The 22,236-nt window shown below is 38.3% G+C and overlaps 1 protein-coding gene across 15 annotated transcripts in view; it reads left to right on the plus strand.

The window, feature by feature from the left end:
• The first annotated feature begins 1,632 nt into the window (after positions 1 to 1,632).
• The window catches only part of ADGRL2 (adhesion G protein-coupled receptor L2), a 178,002-nt gene continuing 157,398 nt past the window's right edge, over positions 1,633 to 22,236 (plus strand). For 10 of the 15 annotated variants that reach the window (XM_081145429.1, XM_081145437.1, XM_081145435.1 and 7 more), the window contains exon 1: positions 2,734 to 3,484. The gene's annotated coding sequence lies outside the window, so the exon portion shown is untranslated. Of the gene's footprint in view, positions 1,770 to 1,958; positions 2,030 to 2,730; positions 3,485 to 5,065; positions 5,370 to 22,236 lie in introns of those variants that run through there. The other 5 variants (XM_081145430.1, XM_081145432.1, XM_081145425.1 and 2 more) reach the window with 5 other exon arrangements.

Here is a 22,236-nt window from a genome sequence, read left to right on the forward strand (position 1 = left end):
TAAATAGGCCAACATATGGCCAGCCTAATTCAGGCAAAAATTTCTATTGATTACTTACTAAGCTCACTAAATAAAAACTTCAGTCCAAGTTTTGCCTCCCAAAAGAAAATAGGATTAGACTGATCTATGCACTCATTGGGGCTTCTTGTGAATCATGCCCAGATGAGAGAAAAACCTTCAAAGATAAACAAAAGAAAGGGCTAAAATCTTTTGGTAAATGCAAATTATTATTAGTTTGACATATTTTGGTTTACAATCTTGAATAAACTAATTTTTAAATTCCTAAGGAGACCATGATATAAATGACCTCTGAGATTTGAGAATTCTATATTTCTGCCTTTTGTTCAACTAAAGTAGCCTAATTTAATTTTCCTAGATAGATCTGTTGTATGTATACATTCTGACAGATGTAAAAACTTAGGTACAAATTAAGGTTTCATACCAGCTCTGGATAAATGTTGTGTGTTTTTTTTTGTTGGTTTTTTTTTAAAGACTAGTTTATATCCTACATCTGTAATATTTCAATTATATTATCGAAGACATTCCAAATGGAAGTGTTTATGTAGTTTATAACACAAATGCTCTAAGTGGTTCCTCTCACCTTTTGGAATGGTGAGAATATTAAAACATTAATATATGAAGTAGAAAGAAATTTGATCATTAAGGATTCTCGTTTTAATTTGAGAATTATAATGAATCAACCAAAAGAGCATGCTTCAGTTATTTGCACTTTTGAACTTTTATGATTTTTTCACAAGTTAAGAACACACTTGACCAGTAGCTGGATTTACTTTAGTACTACAAGTATCTGGCTTTGTGACAAAATACTGATAGGTATTTAGAGTCTTCATGTTTTTTTGCACAACCTGCTGTTGACATTTTAATAACATTGTTGTTTGAAATGATTTCTGAAGTATGATGACTGCAACATACTCGCAGCAACAAAAAGTACATATTGTTTCTGAAAGCAAAGCAGCTCAAGTTTCGTCGTATTTGCTGGATTTAAATCTTGGAGACTGAGTTTTTTCTTGAAAACCAGTACAAACATACTTCTTTAATTGATGGTTGCATTCATTAGTAGAATTAGTAATTTAGAAAGAACACCTGAAAACTCGGTCATTTTCAGCTCAGAAATTGTGTAATTAAAAAAAAAAAAAATCCAGGTTTGATTTTCCTCATACGCAGAGGACACTTAACTGGCCTTTAAACGTTTTTCAAGCATGATTTGCCCCGTCGTGGTCTGTGCTCTTCACCTTGGATGCCTCGTTGGCGCTGCCTGGCTGCTCACTGACACTACCAACCGAGAGGTGCGAGGAAGTGTGGTCAGAGGACAGGAGCAAAAGCAGTTTCAATGCAAGGAAATGAGGGAAACAGACCCAACAGCAATGAATGCGCTTGCGAGTACAGAGCCTTGCAGTCTCCTTTCCTTCCTTTGCTTATCCTGGTGAGTTTAATCAAAAACAAACAAAACGCTCTTGTGAAATATAGTCAATAAAGTCAAAGTTTGGCTAGCTCTCTGGAACTACAAAGAAAAAGTCATCTCAATTTTAAAAAATGTAACTTTCATTAACGAGCGCGCCGGAAATCTCAGGTATCAAAGACACATTAACCCTGGAGCGTCCCCCGCGCGCCGCAGCCGGACGGAGGCAGCCGCGGCAAACAGACGTGCTTTCTCCTCGGAGCAGCCACACAAAAGGAGGGCTGCGGAGACCAAAAGTTTCGGGGCCTGCGGCTCGCCGCGCAGAGAAAAGAGAAAACCTGGAGACCGGGTGGGTAAAAGACGCATCCCGGGCGCCCCTTCGAGCGCAGGCGAGGGGAAAGCGCCCGGGCCGGGAGGGGAGCGGGGAGGGGGCGGTGAGCCGCTGGCCATGCCCCTGCGTCCCGCCTCCGAGGCCGGAGCGCCCGGTTCCGCCGCGCTCTCCCAAATACCCTTCACCCCGTTCCAGAAATAAATAAATGTTTAAAGTGCGTGTGTGTGGACAGGATGGAGAGCGCGCGCCGGCGGAGCGCGCGGAGCACCGAGCGCGCAGTGAGTGGAGTTTGGGGGTGGGGGTGCGGGGAGCGGTTGAATGGGTGTGTGCGGATGAGGTCGGGGAGGCTGAATTCGGAGCCCCGGAACTGATGTGGGGGGCGGGGGGGTGTGCCGAGAGAAGGGGAGGGGCGCTAGCCACCGCTGGCTGCCTCCGGGGTGCGTTCCGCGGCCGTGTGCGCGCGTCCCTCGCCGCCGCCGCCGCCGCCCGGACAGCCCTGCGGCCGCCCTGCCGGCGGAGCCGGGGCCGGCGAGTCCTCGGGGGGCTGCTTGGCCACCGCCACTCGTACAGCTCGAGCCCGTAAGTGTCCCCTTTTGCTCCCCTCCCCCTGCTCGGGCGCACTGCCGCCGCAGCTGCTCAAATGGAGTGGAAAATGGCCATTGGGCGGCAATGAGTTATAGATTATCTGCTCCGCGTTTTGTAGTTAGCTGCCTGTAATCTTCTTTTAAGTTTGCCCCAGCCCCTTGCTGGAAAAATCAGGAGGGAGAGATTTGTCCTTTGCCGCTGTGCACGCTAATATGTTTATATGATTAGCCGAATTCCGGCGGGGGCGTGTAGGTGGGGGCTCGGGGAGGAGGCGGCGGCTGGAGGTGACTCCAGTTCAGACCTCTCCGGGAGTCTGTGTCAGGACTTCGCGCTCCCCCGTCTCTCCTCTCCTCTTCTCTCCTCGCCTCTCTCTCCCCCTCTCTCACTCTCCGCTCTCACACACGCAGAGGTGCCCGAGCGAAATCGGGAGCTGACTGGAGAATTCCTTGGGATCGTTGGGGGGGATCTCCCCTCCGTCGGGGTGCGTGGCGCGGCTCTTCCCTGCACCTCCCTGCTTGCCCGAGTCCCGAGCTCTGGCCTTCAGCCTTTCGTGGGGCAGCGGCCACGGCTCCGCTTCGGCCCGGAGACCCGAAATGTGAGGACGGGCCACCGCTGTCGCCCGCCCCAGGCCGCAGGGTCGGCGCCAGGGATGCGAGTCCGGCCGGCGCGGACGGCGGGCTGAGGGGCTTCGCTGGACAAACTGAGTTGGCCGCGCGCCGCCCGCGTCTGCGCGCCCCCCCCGCGGCCGCCGCTCCGAGGGGACTCCCAAGTCTGCGCAGCGCCTCTGTCCGGCTCCCGCCTGCGGCACCTCCTTCGCTCTGATTCCCGAATTTTTTGTTTTTCCAAGGGAGCGTGCGGTCTGGGGGCGGGGGGTGCGTGTGTGCTCAAGACCCCTCTCGCGGAGTGGCGAGTGGGAAACTGCGGGAAAATGTTGACTTAACCCCTGGAGCCGCCCGGCGCTGGCTGCTTGGCTGGAGGTGGAGGCGGCGGCGGCGGCCGAGCAGGAGGACGCCCCGAGCCGCGGCGCTGCCTCCCGCGCGGACTCCGCGGCCCGCCACCCGCTCGAGGCCGGCCTGCGTCCTGACCGCCTCTCCCCGCGCGGCCCCCGCGCCAGACGGCCCGCCCCCGGGGCGCGCTCGCGGACCGAGGTAAGAGCCGCAGGAGCGAACAATGTGCCTCTGTGCGGGGCTTGGGAGACCTGTTTGCATTGCGCCTCCTGCCCGGGGGCGGATGCTGGGCGCAGGGGGAGCCGCGGGTGAGTTGGGGCGCCGCTGTTTGTTTATGTTCTGCGGGGCCGAGGGGGTGACCCGCGCCCGCTCGGGCTGCTCGCCCCCTCCTCCTTTCCCCCGGCTCTTGCCCTCGGAGATCGCTACGCAGAACTCCCCACCCGGTCCAGCCGGCGTCTCCTTTTCCCGTGGAGCTGTTACCGCGTCCTCGAGGCTTCAGTCTAGTTGCAGGGGGCGCCGGGGGAGAGGGGAGTAGGATTGCGTTCTGCATATTTTGGTTTTCGGAAAGCTTGGGTCGAAAGGTTCCGTTTACCTTTTTCCCCTGTGCGTCTGGGGATGGGGGGGGGGGGTATGAGGCGCGCCCCTGGCGGGACTGCTCTGCTCGCGGGGCGAGGCCCTGACCCCCCCCCCCCGACCCGTCCGGGGCTGGAAGGGGAGCGGGGCGGCCGAGCGCTGGGAGCGAGCTCAGTGGAAGTGGACGGAGGGGGGGCCGGGCCGAGTTGTTTCGGATTGTTGATTCTTCTTGTCGGCAGTTAGGTGGTGTGGAGAGGCGCGGATGACAGCAAAGCGCAGCCAGATGTGGCCGGGCCGGCGCTGGGGCTGGCAACGATTAGGGGCCGCCCGGCGGGGCGGGAGGGTGGCGGGGCCCGGCACCCGCGGGTCCTGGGGAGGGCAGACCGCCTCCCGGACCCGCAGTGAGAGGGCAGCAGCGGGCCGCGCTGGGCCTGTGCGTGAAGTTGCGCGTTCCCGGGGTGGCTGTGCGGCTGGGCGCCTCGGGAAGCCCGGTTGGTCGGAGGGGGCGCGGGGTGGGGAGCGGCGGGGAGAAGAAGGCGTGGGAGGAGCGCGAGGGAAGGGGAGATCCCCCGGGCCGGCGGAGCGTGGGCTGCGTGATTGGCTGGGGCGACTGGCCCCTCTGGTGGAGAGGTGAGGGCGAGCGCAGCGCCAAAGCGCCGGGGCAGTGGGGAGGCTCGCCGGCGAGACTCGTTCGCTTGGGATCCGCAAAGTTTGTTCGTTTCGCCGAACCCCGGGGGCTTGGGTCGGGGAAATCGCTGGAAGCTTTACTTTGTGCCAAAGTGTCGCTGAGCGGAGACTAAGGAACGTATGTCTTCGGTGTATTTTTTTTTTTTTTTAAATCCTCTGTTCACACTGTCCTCTAAAAGCGCAGTTGCAGGGACACGTCCTGCGGTGTCCGTCTTTCCCGTCTCCTGGGGACTCCACCCCCTCATCCTTCCCCCCTTCCCCGGCCCCCTCATTCGGTTCTTCCTGATGCACACTGCGTGGTCTCGGATTCAGACCGAGGAAATGTTTTCCTCCTGTTTCTTGAAAGGTGTCAGGCTGCTTAGCAGCTTCTCCGAGCAGCCTGCGAGCGTCGGAGCCGCAGCCACCAGCCATATGTTTCCCGTTACAAAGGCCAGGTTCTGAGACGCTCTTCTCCCCGCCCCCGCCCCAAATTCGTAAATTCTCTTCTGCAGCCCTAGCCCCGCGCGCGCCTCTCTCCCTTCCAGAGGCGTAGCTTTAACGGACGCGGTTGGTTCATTCATTTCCTTGTCAGTGTTTGTGTCTGGAACGGGCCCCACCGGGTGTGCTCTTTGCTCAACTCGAGTTGCACAACGAAGAAAAGTCACATCCGTTTGGTAAATAATTGCCTGTTGGGACGTCTCTTACTAAATCAGATTTGATCTTGGGCGAACCTTCAGAGATGGGCACTAAGGAGGCGACATGCAGCCGTAGCAGAAAAATAGATTGGTTCGTGTGGCGTCTTTGGCAACATTCCAAGTGGTGACGGGACTCTTGACCTAGGTTAAAGGTAACTTTGTAACTTTAAGTTTAGTATCTTCCTGAGAAGCCCTTGATGAAGAAAATCTGCTTCTGTTCAGGTGTGTTACGGAACTTTCCGTGGTGCCTCTCTCCACCCTCGAGTAAATTTATGCGTGATAGAGAGAAAACTGCAGAACAAATGTTCTGTTGTTTAGTTCCTTAAGACATTCCGATTCTCTCCTTTTGTTGCTTGCCTCGAAAAGAGGTGCCATTTCACATCATTCTGCACAAATTGTTTGAATTAATGCAAGTGTGAATTCTTACCGTTTGAAGGGGACTATTAGCATATCAAAGGTTTCTTAGCTTCAGCTCAATTGAGAAAACTTCAGCCTGTCTTCCATTTGCTTCCAAGCGAGGCCCAAAGGGCAATGAGAATTGTAAAGGGTAGAAATAGGGAGGTGGATTCAGGCTGTGTTTCTGAACTTTTACTGTTTTGTAATTATGTGAGCGCAAAACATTGTCTATTGCTATGGAGTCCTTGCAAATGGCAAGACAATTATTTTCTATTGATAAATGGTTTGTTCCCAGAAAAAGGGTGACCTTTTATTTTATGATAGTCACTGTTGCCTGCCTTTCGGGGTCCCTTCAGTGGAAGAGAAAGCTTTTCCTTCCAACTTAATACTTTTCTAGGGCCTATACTTTGTTATATTAATAAAATGGGGGAGAGGAAGCCTTTTCATGAGTCTGCAAAATAATAGGAATCTTGTGATAAAAGCACACTCATTTTTCACCTAGAAATATTTATTTTTAATAAACTTGCTAAATTAATAGGAAAAAATCAGTGGAGGGTTTTGAATATTAAAACTCAGCGTGAACTTTGTTACTGCAACTTCTATTGCAAGTGTTAAGTTTGAAAGAGGATTCTAAGTGACACTCAGGTTTTGTGTGAATTGTATTTAAATAGAGGATTCTGCTTGAATATTGTTTTGTCTCAAGTTTGGCATTTTATCAAACAGTAAATGCTAGAATTCAGAGTGCAGTTGGTTTATTTTTATTAATACTTATAGTGTATTCGCTCATGCTTTTTTACATTTGCGAAAAGATTCATTTTTTGAATTTCTTTTAACGATTCAGCATCCATGAGCAAAGAAGCAAGTAAGAACAAGTACTTGGGTCATTTTATGGCGAGCAGATGTGTCAAGAGAGAACTTTTCTCTTCAACTTTTGGGGAAGTATTGATTTTATTTATTTAGCTTAAGATTTCCTAAAACCTGGTTCAAGATGAAAATGAACCTCAAGGAAGGTTTTGAAAATTTGTAAGTTCTTATTTTTTAAAGCTTTACCTTTGATGGTTGGTTGATTTTGAACATAAATTGATATCCCTTAATTGGAGGAGGGCTTTTTTAAAAAATTAATGTTCATAGCTCCTTGTTTCTATTTTTAATAGTGAAAATTAACACTAATAAACACTTCTGGAGTAAACAGTACTAATTGCCTAACATTTTTGGGCTTCAGCTTAATAGGATGATAATTTCTTTCAGATTAAGATATTTTATTTATTTTTATTTTTTTAGTGGCATTCAAATTGTACATCATTATCCTGAAATCATTTTATGGTAGTTTATTTATCTGATCCCTTCAGTTTTCTAAGAAAACTTTCTAGGTAAAAAAGCGTACATTGAGGTAATTGCTATTATTGCACTTCAGTTGCTGTTTAACTAGTTTGCTTTGAATGCAGTGTGCTATAAAGAAAACATATTATCCTTCAGAGCTGTTAGTGATAATCTAAAAATTGTCTTGAAAACATTGCTCTTCGTATTACATGATCGTGATCATAAATTCAGCAAATCTCTGAAGGTGTAAAATGCAGCAAAAAGACTTTTCAGCATTCAGATGACAAAATTGGACTACTTAGAGAAAAATTAATGTATTGTAGAAGCACTCCAGCTGCCATTTTCAATCATTGTGGGTTACTATGTGTTGGCAACAGAAAAGGAATTTAGAAATGCAGATAGCTCTGGGAGCAGGTAGTTGGGGAAATCAGAATATTGAATCATGTGGGGTAGAACAAACCAGTTCAGGTTTTGACTTGAGAATTTCCAATAAATTTATTTTTTTTCCAGCCTTTTGACTCCCTGCTTTATTAATGGACTAACATCAAAGCAGACAACAAAACTTCCAAATGTTATAAAAACTAATATAAACATACAGATCTCACATGGTGTACTACAAGTCTTAATTTAAGACGAGCTGTTGGAGTTTTTATTGCTGCAATTTTCACAATCAGCAGAAACGTTAACACCAAGCTTCTGGGCGTTTCCTTTCTTAAAATTATCAAGAGGAGAGCTTTTGATGCCAAGGTTTACTTATTAGGTTTAGATCTCTGATCATTATTGAAGCTTTCTGTGCTTTATTAAAAATTTTAAAATAATATTCTAATGTCTTAACTAATATAGGAATATGTGAGGTAAGATTGAGATTTTGGGAAGGTCAGGAGGGGATTAGAAATCCGTACACCATAGAAATAAAATGTTATTGCTTTGTTTTCTATCAAAATATTTATTTGACCTGACTTCAGTAAGTGTTCAAATAACAACTTATTGACAGGTGTAGTATGAGATGAAGAGATCATTACAATTTAGTCTAAGGTATGGGCTAAACACACTGGTATCTACCTGAGATAAATCTGTTCTCATTTTAATAAAAATCCGTACCACTTATCAAATTCCTAATATTTAAGAGCACAGATCAATTGTACTTAGATTAGGAATGAAGTACAGTTTTGGAAATTTGAAGAATTTAGTGTCATAGGATTGTTATTTTTATTAAAAAAGTTTTTTCAAAAACTGTACACTTTGCCTCTTGATGGTCACTGTATCGGATTTTGTGTCTAGAAGGAAAGGTACGCATTTAACATCTGTCTGCTTTTCTGCAGAAAAGGTTCAAGTAAAATTAAAGTGGAATTATTTCCAAGCTAGTACATGTTAGAAATAAAGCGCATAATTATTAAAAAACACCACACAACACGTTCGTTTAGTTATTTGAAAAAATGCCTAGCTAAAAACTGCACAGATTGTTAATTTTGATCGTGGGTTAAAAATAGCAACCTTATCTGCTAGACCAGAAAAGGACTTGTAATCCCGTTTGTGTTTTGGTCGTATCAGTACCTAAGGTAATTTGTTTAAATATTAGTTCACATTACCTAAATAGGTAACTGTTTTGTAACTATTTTCAAGAAAGATGAAAACATTCCTATTTTAAAGATAGATTAAAACCATAGCTTAACTTCTTACATAACACTAATTAGTCTCTAGCCCCACCCAAATAGTCACCTCTTCAAATAATTCTTGATTAAAGGTTGAAAGGTTGAAAAGTATTTAATCACCTAGATTACTGTAATTAGACTCGATGTTATCAGAAAAGCAAACTGTTTTCTGAAATCCTTTTACTACTTAGGATTGGTCAAGTAGTGATTATTATTGTTTTTTAATGCTTTAAGAAAAAGGTTAAGGAAATGGGTTATTTAACCTAGAGATAGTTAATTATTGGAATTAGGGAAACAGAACCCTAAAATAATGACATTTCTTGACCTAGTGTGATAATTTTTAAAAGAGTAACTGTAAGTAGGGTGTGTAATTCTTAAATTTTATTCAAGGCTTCGGTGTGGTGTTTTGGATTTAGGATAGATATGTATTATAAACTATGAAAGTCTCTTAATGCTGTTTTGATGTAAGTAGATATATATTTTTTAAGTGGATCATTTTGTCAAAAAAGGTCCTAACCATCCAAAAATACTTAAAAAATCCCTTTAGGTCATTTATCTGATGGACTAAATGGAGGAAATAATTTGCAGATACTTTCCAGTAGCTTCTTATCTAATGATTTTTAAAAAGCTATTTCTTAGAAAAAGAAAACTTCCATATTTTGCAAATAAAAATTATCTTTAAAAAAGGTAGATTGAATGAAGGAACTAAGCGCCTAACACCTGCAAGCGAAGTGCAGTTTATAGCAAAGTGCTATTGATTGCTTTGGAAGCACAAAGCAAGTTTAAATACAATTTGTTTAATTACAACAAAAATGCAGTTTTATGAAGTAATATAGTTTATCTTCATAGAGGATTTTATGCATTGTGTGGTGGTAAGTAAAACCCCATCACAGTTGTATAAATTTGTTCAATTACCAAAACGGCTAAAAGAAAAAAAAAATCAATTGAAGTTGAAATGCAACAGAAATTAGATTACCTTGGTTAGTAAGAACTTGCCAGCAGTGTCTAAATAGCTTAAGAATATCAAAAGTTACCATGTTTCACAGTGTAAGGATATTGGTGCCTGTTGTAATATACATACATCTTGTTTACTTGGTGGCTTTAGTTATGTGAACGTTTTTTTTTTTTTTTTTTTGCTTCCCATTTTTGTTTTTATGGAAGCTATTACGTGACGTACAAGAAACCGTTTTCACTTGTGTATGTTCCCATTTGGTTTAGAGGTTTGTGTTTTAGGAGTTGCTCTTCTGGATTTCTAGAGTTTGTAATCAGTTGATACTTCAGATCAGTGTCATATCAGATGTGATTTTTGTAAATCAAAAGAAACCTAGTCCATCAGTAGGGAGAGCTAGGTTATTATCAGCAACAGAAACACATAGACATTTTTCCTGTTAACTCTTGAAATAATACACGGAACTGTAAACTCTTAAATTCTGGTGGAAGTAAGGCGGCATGGGATTGATCATAGCAAGTAGCTGGGCACCTGTTTTACTCCCTACACCTTGATTCATTCTGGCACCCAGATTTCCTGAAGTGCAGAACAGGCACAACTACTGTTCACAGCCACTCGGCTGTTTTTAGGTCATGAAGTCAACTTCCTGGAATTTCTGGGGGAAACCAGTTGAAAAGGGAGGACAAGTGTCACTTTAAATAGAGATGTTTAAATCAGATTTCTGCCTGAGGGTAAAATTTAGGTCTCTTTTAGCCTGGATATAATGTCTCCCTCTACAGAGCACAGCATTAATCACTACCTGACAAGAAATCGTATGCTGAGCAAAACAGGCCCTTGTTGGGTTTTTCATTGATCCCCCCCCAATCTGTGAGGACTACATTAAAAACATTAGAATTCACACACAGGGATTACACCTTAATCTCTGAATTTCAGTATGAAATCAGTCACCTTAAAAGAAGTCTGCTTAGACCTGGAAAATCTTTGGGAGACTTTTTTTTTTTTTTAAAAAGGATAGTACCTTAATAAAAATAGACTTATTTTCTAATGTTAAAAAACAGGCAAGTTAAAACAGAAGTTAACTTTCTGGAATACTGACTGAATCTTAATTCTGTTTCAAGATGCATTAAGTCACTTCTGCTTTTTTAATATCTGATAGTGGAAAAAAGAAACAGAAAACGAATTATTAGTTCTTAGCCGTGAGAAATGGCAGAAGTTGAAAAGATGTTTAACCTCAGACCCTGATAATTCAAACATATTTTGTAGACTAAACCCAGATACAACCCTATATCCTTTTCTGGAAGAAAAATAATAAAATATTTAGCCGTTGTAGTAGTAAAGAAGAATGCATTGTGAGACTTTTCATTTGAAAAAGGGTTTAGTTTTGCTCTTTTAATTATTAGATCATACTTTAACTTCTTTCTGGGTCAGATTATATGTAAACACACGTGTATATATAAGCATGCAATTCATGTTATTTTCCTTTGTATATATCATTATTGATTGATTGACAGTTATTGGCCGAAAATTAGCGCAAATGCAAGTTTAAAATGGAAATATGTGTGATTAAGATACTGTTTTTTAAACGGATTTTGCAAATGATATGGCTTATTTAATCTCTGTTTTGTTCTCAAAGGTATTTTCTGCCTTTGGACTGTGAAATGCTTGTCCTCTCCACACTTTGCATCATTTTGTAGGTATTTTACACCGGCCTACCCTTCTGGACTTAGAGGACAGAATAATCTAACCCCAATTACTGTCAAAAATGGTTCTTGGCTGCTGGGGGCAGGCTAGGTGACCTTGCTTTGGACTAATGCTTTCTCTTGTAGAAGATAGTAAATAGTGTCTATCTATAGAGACAGCAAAAGAGAATTCTCTGTTTTGTTTATAATGAGTTCTAATTTTAATTGTTTGTTCTTAAAATTGAATACTGTGACATCAGTTGTCCATATAATGGATGAATCATTACAGGATTTTAGAAGTGATCTTCAGTTGGTATATTTGTTTTATGTAGATTATATTTAATCAGTTTTCAATTACAATGTATATAAAAATCATGTTGAAATGATTTTCTGTGTCTTTACTTTGAAGCAAAGTATTCTATTTGGATCAGTTCTTTATTCCAGTGGAATGGTCCACTCGGAAATTTTATTCCTCTGCATTAAAAGCCTACCATTTTTTACTGTTTATTACTGTGGTTATTGATTAGAAGTTACAGAACACATTTTCTATGCAGTGTTTTATCCACTCGTTCGTGTTTTTAATCTCAAAGTGCTCATGGTGTGTGTTAATTCTTTAGTATAACTGGCTTTCTTGTAGTTAATATCCAAGGCAGTTTGGGAAACACCTTAATTTGCTTCAGATGAATCAACAAATGAAAATTATACTAAAATTGTGATGCCCTAGACTTTTCCACCTTTACTAAGGACAGTTAGCCCTTTTGTGGCCTTTTCAAAGTTCTGTTTGCCACTAGAAAGATCGTATTTAGATGTTAGGTGCTTCCTCTTGAGCGCTGCCTAGAGAGGAACAATAGGGCCATTGCCACCCCCCTCCCATTCCGTTTGCCCACTGCGGATGCTGTGTGTGGTGCCCACAGCCTTGATGGAAGCCACTTTTTTCATATTACTGGTTTTAAACCAGGTCTAGGGCCTCATTCTTTAAAAATATAAGTGAAACGAAATTTCTTAAGCAAAAAACTCAGAGAACAATGCTTGTTGTTAAGTTGCCTTTTCCCTTAACTTTTTTTCTTTGAGTGGGGAAAACATATGACCGATACCTCTGTATGGTATTTCTGTATGTTTTAGCATGAAAGTTAGCATATGTTTTATAGTTTTCGCTTGTTTAGTAAGGATATTAGATTTTTTAAAAACCGTTTTTACAAACCTGCTCATTCAGGTCATTTTTAGGTACGTGAAACTGAAGCTGCCTTACATTTCTGCAAAGGGGCCAGTCTTAAAAGGGGAGGGGCATCAAACATTGTTCAACAACCAGTTTTGGTTACACGTTGCCCCCGAGACCTTGAAACCATTCTTAACATTTTTTCCCTCCCTTGGCAGAGATGCACCTTCTATCTGTATACCTGGGGAAGGGGTAGGGAGAGTGTGTGAACAGAAACCTAAAACAGATTCTGCAAAAAATACTCTGGTGGGGTAAAGAACATTTTGCAAGCGAAATCAATTTTTCTTTTTTGTACTGAATTAATGAAAAATCATTTATTTTTCAGAAGTAAATGCTCTCCAGCTTCAAGTTTTAGAGTTATTCTAAGTAATAAAATGTAGTTGTTACTGCATTCATTCAAAATTGATCTGTATCTCACTGTAAATTAATCCTAAAGTGCCACCTTTATTGTTCACTTTGCAACCCTGTGATGATGCGTCTGGTAAACAGGCTGGGCAGCGTTGTTTTGGGTGGTCTATCATTTTAGGCTGCTGCTGTGTAAGCAAGGTAATGTTTTCTTTGCCTTGAAATGCACCTTGTGAGGGTAGCTCTTGGGGGACTGAAAAGTTTGTGTGTCCTGCCTGTTCACGCTGAATTCTTAGCCATCATGAAGGACAAGAATAATCTTGTTGAACCACACATTCTCAGGAGCAGGTATTTTAATCAGATAATTGGTAAGGAGGAGGGGACCATGCTAGAAAAAGAGTGCTTTTATACAACAGTGACCTGCGTGCACCTTTGTGCTGGGAACTGCCTACATGTTTTGAATATTTTTGCTAACCCTTGTTATTACCTGCAGAGGGAGCTTGTCTATGACATAAAATAATCAAGGCAGTATAAATGGGTAATATCTCATTTGAATATTATGTCTTATTAACATACTTTTTGTTTTTGTTTGAGGAAAATTGTTCTAAGGAAAGTAAAGCATTTTGGGATTAGCCAATTATAGCGAAATCCAGTATAGTAAGTGCCAGGTATTTATCATTCCCTGCATTCACACATTAACATATGTGAATTTGTTAATTCACATTTTCTTCATTAGTAAAAATAACTTGAAAAATAAGGAAGTAATCAGGTTAATTTAGAGAGTCTGCCTTTTTTTTAAAAAAATGATTAGCTAAAACTCTGGGAGGATGGCCAAAGAACCATGTCTTGTTTAAATGTCTAGTAATTGTTATAAGAGAGACCCAAATTTTAAAGATAATTTTCCAGATTATGTAAAAGGTTATTAAATTCATACTAAACCGTGAGTAGTAAATTATATTCCCCTACATTTAATTCATAGATCAAATTATATGAGTTGCATATGTTCATTTCTAAAAATAAAAATGATTACTTTGGACTAATGACTTTTATTTGTGATAATGGACTGATCAGTGCAGTGACACTTAAATAGGGAAACTACCAGGAAAGACATAATATTAAATGGTTTAGAAAACTGCTGACTAACTTGGAAAAAAGTGAATGCAGGCAAGATAGTACTTAATAACTGAATTCTATTTATGAACGCTGTGTCAACTAAATTTCTAAGAAATTATAAGCTAGATACTCAGAAATACTTGAGAGTTTTGCCATCAGGTGTTTTTGATAATCAAGGTGATAAAAACCTTTTAGGAACATTTGGATCTTTTTAGTGAGCAAATGTTTCTACTTTACGTGCATATACTTAATTGTGCCGGGAAACTTTAGGATAGAATATTATATTAAATTCTAATAAAATGAATCTTTGTAGTTTTGGTTTGACATTTTGGCTTAGTAATGTTATTTCAGAAATTGCTTGTTGGGGGAAAAAAAAAGAAATGTTCTCCACCTATACGTCTATAAAAATAGATGTAGCAGTTTATTTTTCCCTTAGTTTACCAAGGAATGATAAGACAGAAATATTTATTTTGTATTTTAAGAGGCTTTGTTTCTTAATGAAATTTATTCTTGTGGACTTACTATTTTATTAGCTAATCTTTGCTAATGTGAAAAGTCAAATTGTCATTGCTGCACAGAATGACCCCTAAGTAAGGAAACTTGTGTAATAAAGAGATTTATGGTACTGGCATGGGCTTTTATATATATATTACCCTCTTAGCATGGTCATGTATTATCTTAATAGGTCTATGCTACATTTGTGTAGAGCATTTTCTTTCCTATCAGCATAAGAGTGTTTGCAACAGCAATTACACTTCAGTAGGATTACGGTGGTATGTTTCACAAAAGTATATAAAGGTTCCTTTTCCATAGAATTACTGATAGGCATCCTGTACTGCCAACTTTACTTTATTGTCTTAATATGATAAAAAAGAGATTTCTTATCATAGTTGGTGCTAAATATAAAAGGCACCAGAAAATCCAGTATTACAGTTCATTACCGTTTTTCCTCAAATGCCACACCTCCTTTCACAGTGAGGTAAGGGTTACTAGAGAAATCATTCCAGAAAAATTGTGACTTGAGGAACAGTAACTGTCATGTAGTTAGAGAATTCATTCCAGGAACATTGTTACTTGAGGAGGTAACTGTCACGTCGTGCATAACTTCTGTGAGGTTATTGGAAAGGCACAGCTAGGGTAAGTACTTGTTCTGTCTTAAATTTGAAGGTAGACTACCTAGTGGTTTGTGAAATAGTGAGATTTGAATCCATCGCACAGAAAATGTGTTATTGAAAAGTTAATTAAATTATTGTTCTGAAAGTATTGTTATTAATTTGGGGATATTTATAACAAGGGAGTTATTGGCAGTTGCTTTTTAGTTTTAAATAATCCTGACATTCTTTGTAAATTATCAAAGAAATTTTTATTAAATATTCTTGAATAAAAAAATAATATGAATTATGATATATCTGCTCATTTGTATATACTTTAAGAGTAAATGCCTTTGCATTAATTGTTCCTGCATCTATTTGAAGTTTTTAAAAATGCTATGTTATGAGTAGAATATAATGTGAATAATAATAATTCTTCAGATAAGGGCAATATGTGTTATGAATATATATTTGAAATAATATTTTAATATAAATTTTATAAAAATGAAGTTCATGTTTAAAAAAAAAAGATGATACATTTTATATACTCTTTGAACCAAGAGTCAGATATTTTACCTTGTTAACATTTTAAATGAAAGTTAACAAAACATGCAGCTAAAAACCATTTATTCAGACATACCAGGATTTAAAAAATAATTACATTTTAATTATAAAAATAGATAAATGTTATTAGTGTTTTTTATGTATTTCAAAGACCTTCCTTTATATCTGTTTGATTTCTTCAAACTAGAATCTAACCAAGATTTAAAAAGACCACTTTTTATTATGTACATTTTTAGCATGATTTTGTGGCATTCACATGATGGTGCATTTAATTCCAAGCTGCTCTGAAGAGTGAATAAATTTCTGTTCCTTTTAAAAAAGAATAAATTATAAGATGTCACAAATCTTCTCCATAACTTATATGTAATTGTGTTACCTTTATATAAAAGTAAATACCATGCCTCAGGAAATAACTGCAATTGCTTTCTACTTAAAGATAATTATATCTCATATTTGTGTGATTTCCTTATAAATATGATCAGTAACACTGCCTTTTTGGATTTATATTTAAAAAGGAAAAGAAAACCCATTTAATTACTGAATTTTTTGTGCAGTGGTTTAAAAAATTTAATGCTATTAAATCACATTATTGATTTAAAAGGCATTTTTGTTTTGACTAAATATAAGTCAAAGCAGAAAGGTAGTTATGACTTACATCAGAGACCCTCAATAAAAAGTTAGTTTAGGTTCAAGGAAATGGCTTCGCCCAGTATTTCACTATTTGTCAAAGCATGATTACAAATGCTTCGTTATCTCTGTAGTAATTACTGGCCCACAATAGCGATTGGCTAACGCAGATATTAATACCTGGACATTTGAAATTATTTGAATTATACTTAAAGAAAATTTATGTTTTAGCTCTTTGCCGTGTGGGATTCAGATAAAGGCTGCAACATATTAAGGTATTCAAGAATACATCCTAAAAGCACTTTTCTATCTTTGTATTTATAAGAATTTGGGGTTGATTCGTGCTTATAAAATATTTTGTAAAATTATAGTGACAGAATTACATTGAACTTGGTGGTTAAACATAACTTTTATACTTTGCCTATTTTAATGTAGTCTTTCACACCTATTTTAATGTATTTTTATTTTTTATTGATTTCCTTGTATTGTGCTACTAATATGTTAGGAAGTCAATAAATTCTTCCGGCATTGCAGCCTGGAAAACTATAATTGGTTTCACTACATGAAATTATGTCTTTTAAAACAATTATTAGTCTGTTAATAACATTGTGATTTAAAAAATCCAGGAACAAATCATAAGTATCTTAGAATTTACATTTTCTAGAGTTGTACTTTTCAGAAACATTTAGAATTGATTCTTAATAATTTAAGAATATTCCTAAAAATAAAAATTGGAGACTAAGAAATAGAGCTTGTTGGAACAATACTAAATTCGATAGCCTGTAATATAACCATTGCTTAAGTATTTTAAAGATACTGAGAACCTTGTAGATTACACACACTAATAGCCTCATTTCTCTATATTGCCTGTTAATTCTGTGAAAATCAAGAGAAGCAAATTCACAAGGTTGCAATTAAATCACAATATTAACCTTTAATTGAAAATAAACTAAAGTAAAGCTTTAATTTGTTAGCTTATTTTATTAAAAATGATTTTGCCTGTTTAAAGGATACGTTAAGTCATCACAAACTCATGTATTTATAAAATTGATAACACCAGATTTTTTTTAGGTTCTTAACACCTTTTCAGCATTTTGTAAATGGTTTTAATATTTTTGATATTTCATCTGATAACATGTTTTCTTCAGATGTTTTAATAATTTGATGTTAACTCATTTCTGAGTTGATGTCTGAGGCCTTATATCTCTTTTTTTTTAAAGAATTAAGCCATATTTTTTATTTAACTTCCCAAGTAAGCTGTTTGTCCTTCTAAAAAGAACCAAGATATAAATTTAAGGGTTAGTATTAATGTATAGGTTTTTTAATGAATGTGGAATTATACGGTGGTGGTCTTCAGGGTGTGTCTATATGACCTAATATATATAATTATCCCTCCATAATTTAAAAAAGGGATATTTGCCATATTTCCATTCTTTGGCATTATTCAGCTCTTATAAAAGGTGTTTTTAACATCTAGTCCAATAATCCAGTTAATCATTGAAACAAATCAGTTATCTTGATTTCAGTTTTCTGGCTGAAAATTAGGTTCTGTTACCTGAGCTTATGTTTCATACTCTTATTCAACCTAAAAAACAGAAGCTTTATTTCATGTACTTTTTTCTCAAGTAAAATATAGAAGTTTTTCATTGAAGCATCTTAAATGACAGATTGAGGAATGTATAGATACTGCCTCCTATAATTAAATTTGTGTTTATGAATAAAATGATTTTAAAAGAAAAAACTAGTTTGTGTATACAAATAATTTGTGTGGGCAGCGACATGGCACAGTTTATGCTTGTGATTGGCCTACCATCCTACTTTGTTTTACTTAGATTTGTTTCAGCCAAAATACGGTAAGGCAAATACATGTATTAGTTCTTGGCCAGGATTTCTTCTTCTCTTGATTTCAGTTTTCTGGCTGAAAATTAAGTTATTTTACCTAAACTTATAAACACTGTATTATGTGTAAGACTTACATATCTGTTGATTTTTTTCTCTCTCCCTATCTCCTTTTCTGTTAGAATGTAAAACATAAACTTTTGTAGTAATTTTACTGTTTTGGTTTGTTGACATTAATTTATTGCATAAAAGATATTTTAAAAAGTATATGCAACCATGTATAAGGGTTGGCTTGTAGATAGAGAACTATAACATGTATTAATTGAAGCTGTTGGAAAGTCAAAAAATACTAGGAAGGATTCCAGGAAACAGTGTATAAACTTGGCTAGTTAATTTTTATTAACACTGCTTATAAAGGTTAATTTTTGGACAGTATCACAACTATACTATGAATTTTTAAAGCTCTGCTTAATCTATTTGAACATTAATTTCTTATGAAAGCTTCAATATTTCACATCATTTTAACGTGCAGTCAGAAATTGATGAAATTTAAGTGTTTAATATCCAGGTTAAAATATTTTGACATTACCTATCATGGTGAGATAGAAACAGCTTTAAAGGTCTGACTTCAGTCCATTTTTTTGTTGTTGTTTCAAGATTTATGGATAAATTGAAAAATACTTTGACAATTCAGTGCAAATTAGAAGCTATCTTTAGTAGTAAGTTTTCTTTACATGGACTTTGAGTTTTATTGATTCTGCAAAAGCATAGCAGATAGAGAATTGAACAATAAATCTAGATCAGCAGTTTATATATATATATTACAGATTTTGAAAATTGAAAGTTCTTAGTTCTAAATATAATAATCAGAATTTTATCTTTATCTTTCACAGTATAGTGCAAATAACTAGTGGTGTATTTGGTTGTATAACTGAAAGGCAGAGATTTCCATCTTTGGATTTAACTTATATTCAAGTATGTATTAATCCAACGAAAACTCCTTAAGCCAACTTTTCATTTATAGGGACTTTATAAGGTACAACTAAGACCATAAAGGTATATTTGAATGAAGTAAATATTAATTTTTGGCAGCCTTGTCACCTTGGATAAATTAAATTGTATCAAGGTTCACAGTACTAGAGAATTTTTACTATATGAAAGAATTTTTTTGAGAGTCCAATTAAAATAAAAGTCGTACCCATATTATCTTGAAAAATCTGTTGTTTCATATGTGGGTATGTTCTCTTCAAGTACATTATGCTTCTGTATGTAGTTCAGAGCAGCCATTCCCAGCAGTGCCGCATATGTCTGAGTGACAGGTGAGGGCTCGGATCCGCTTGACTAATTCACAGTATTTTTATGCTTTGAGTTTTACTTTCAGGATGTTATTTTTGGTTTCCTGCGATGCCACAGAGGTTACTGTGGCAGCACATGTGGTTTTAAAAAAGTGACAGAACTTCTAGCACCAAGTTTGCCAAAATTGTCAGACCAAAAAATTATGTGTTTGCTTGCATTGGTCTTAAAGTCTGTGTTTTTAAACACTGATTGTTTCACCCTTCACAAGAACAGTTTTGTCTGTCAGCTCATTTCATCTAGTTATCCATTAACTTCTGGGCTTTAATTGTTCTCGTCATTGTAGATCAACAGCCGTTTATTGAGACCCAGCCTGGAGAAATGTACTATTCAGGGACTGTGCTTTTTAGGTACTTACAAACTCATGAGAGAAAACAGACATTTCTACAGATAATTTTAATATAAGGGATACTGGGATAAGATGCCATGAAGTGTAGAGGAAGGGCTGTGGAAATATAGGGTCAGTGGAGTGAATTCAAAATGAGTATGGGAGAAAGGAACCCCATTTATGTACACCTGAAGGCAGAGGAGAATTTTGTCAGGTGAACGGTTGGGGGGGGGGGTGGAGACGGGACAGAGGTAAAGACGCTGGGAAACAAAGGCAGAAAACGGTGCCCTGAGGAGAACCTATGGAAGGTACGAATTGCACAGGAGGTGGAAGGAGAGGAAACTTGGATAGTAATTTGGGACATGCTATTAAAGAGCCTAATCTGCTAAGATTATATTCTATTATGTAGGCCATAAAGGATGCTAACATTTTTTATTGAGAAAGTGTTACATTTAATTGCTAACTCTCAAGGTAGTGTAATCAATGAACTAGAGTGGGGAAAATCTGGAGGAAATGGAAACCTAGTTAGGAGGCCTGGATGACAGTCCAGGTGAGAGGCTATGGCAGTAAACAGATGGGAAAAGTTTTATAATGGTGGGATAGAATTTAGGAATTGATTGGGGTAGAGAAGAGCTAGGAATCAAAGCCTAGGTTCCAGAAAAGTCAGTCATTCATTCCTGCCATTAGCCTTCTTAAAAGCAAGGGAGGAGTGAGCCCATTTTTCTGACAGTACTTTGAGGTGCATGCATTACACTAAAAGAAGACCAGCTACCCCCAAAATTGCCCCAAGTTGAAATGTATATTTTTTAATGTGATATTTGTGAAAAAATATAATTTTGCTTCCTTTATAGGTGTTTCTAAAATATTCTACATATGTTTAAATGATCTGTTTCTTCAAGTGCTGATTAAAGTGAAAAATTTTATTATGTGGATTTAAGGTTATAAGATTTTGGCTTGTTTATTTGTATTTTATTTGAAGTTTCTGTAAGATAATCAAGACTATAAAAGTCAGTTATAATCTGGTTAGAGAGAAATCTTTATTTTTGTGAAAGAATACTGTGTCACGGTTAGACCTGTTTAGATACTTTCTTTGTTTAGGGTCATTTTAGTAACATTCTCAATAGCTCTTGAACCAACTAATTTGATATTCTTAGGTTTCTTTAGAGACCAGCCTGCCTCTTTTCAGAAAGCTTAGGAGTTTCTATGCCATCAAAGACTTAAGAAAAATTTGCAATTTGTGATGCTTTCTCTTTTGTTATCACAAACTTATATATTTATTCTTTTGGTATATAAGAACGTTCCCAGCTACATATTGTTCATTATAGGAATGATGAAATCATTTTCTCAATAGCTTTTCAGCTCTTTAGACTCAGCAATAACTTTTTGGGTTTTATAGCTGATCCTTTGTATCTAGTTAATTATGGGTGACAAGGCTGAAAAACAACTAAAAGCTCCTATCAGCACCTATCATCAGTGATTAACTCAGAGTAGGCTCTCAATATATTTTTGAATAAACAGTTATTGTTGTTGATCATGAAGATCACAATAACTTCTGCTAGAATCTAACCAATTTCAGATTCCTCTTGTAGATGTAGGAATGATAAAGGTAATAAATAAAAAGAGTTAGTACTGATATTGTCTTTGCTAATACAAAAGTATTCTTGCTTCCTTATAATAGAGAAGCTATCATTGCTTAATAGAGCTGCATACATGGCAAGCTCTCAGTAAGTGCCTATTATTATTGTTATTGATGTGGATTAAATTTGGTTCACATTGATTTGCATATTTAAGTGGAACATGTCATTTGGCATCTATTTTCACTCTAGATTGTTTCTTTTTTTTTTTTTTTAATCTAATTTTTGTTTGGGAGATTCTTCCTCCTGCTCTCAATTATGCTAAGGGTTTTCTATTATTATTATTATTTTTTTATTACATGGCTTTCTATTATTGTTGCTATCTTCTTTAGATGATAAACCAGCGACTGGCCTAACTGGCCTTTGTTGGGATGGATGCTCTGATAGTGAAAACAGGAAGCATTGATGTGCACCCATGCACCAGAAGCTGTCAGTACTTTCTGCTGTGTGATTAAGTAAAAAGGATAGTTTTCCTCATTTTACTTTTATAATCTGAGGTCTGATTGAATTACCATATGGAAGGCATGCAAGTAGGATTTTTTTCTGTAATTCTCCCTGACCTACAGTCACAGCTCCATATCCCTGCTCCTAAATCATCCCCCAAATTAGGATCCTCCCATGTATTACCAGCTTTAAAAGGAAGTAGAAAAGGGTGCTGTCAGCACGTGTCCTGGTACGGAGGCTGAATTTTTTCTCTCCTGGTGCATCAATCATGCTGAAGGCACAGATTAGCGTAAGATACTCAACATGAAATAAAGGGAGGGTAACTCAGTGTGGTTGTTGATACTGTAGTGTGAATTTTATTTTATTTAGTTGGTTAAGGAAACCATAAAAATATAATAGAAATGTTTAAAGAAAGACAAATACTATATGATCTCACTAATTTGTGGAATTTAATGAACAAAATAAACTG

This window comes from Miniopterus schreibersii, assembly GCF_964146895.1.
Source record: "Miniopterus schreibersii genome assembly, chromosome: 8".
Taxonomy (NCBI): domain Eukaryota; kingdom Metazoa; phylum Chordata; class Mammalia; order Chiroptera; family Miniopteridae; genus Miniopterus; species Miniopterus schreibersii.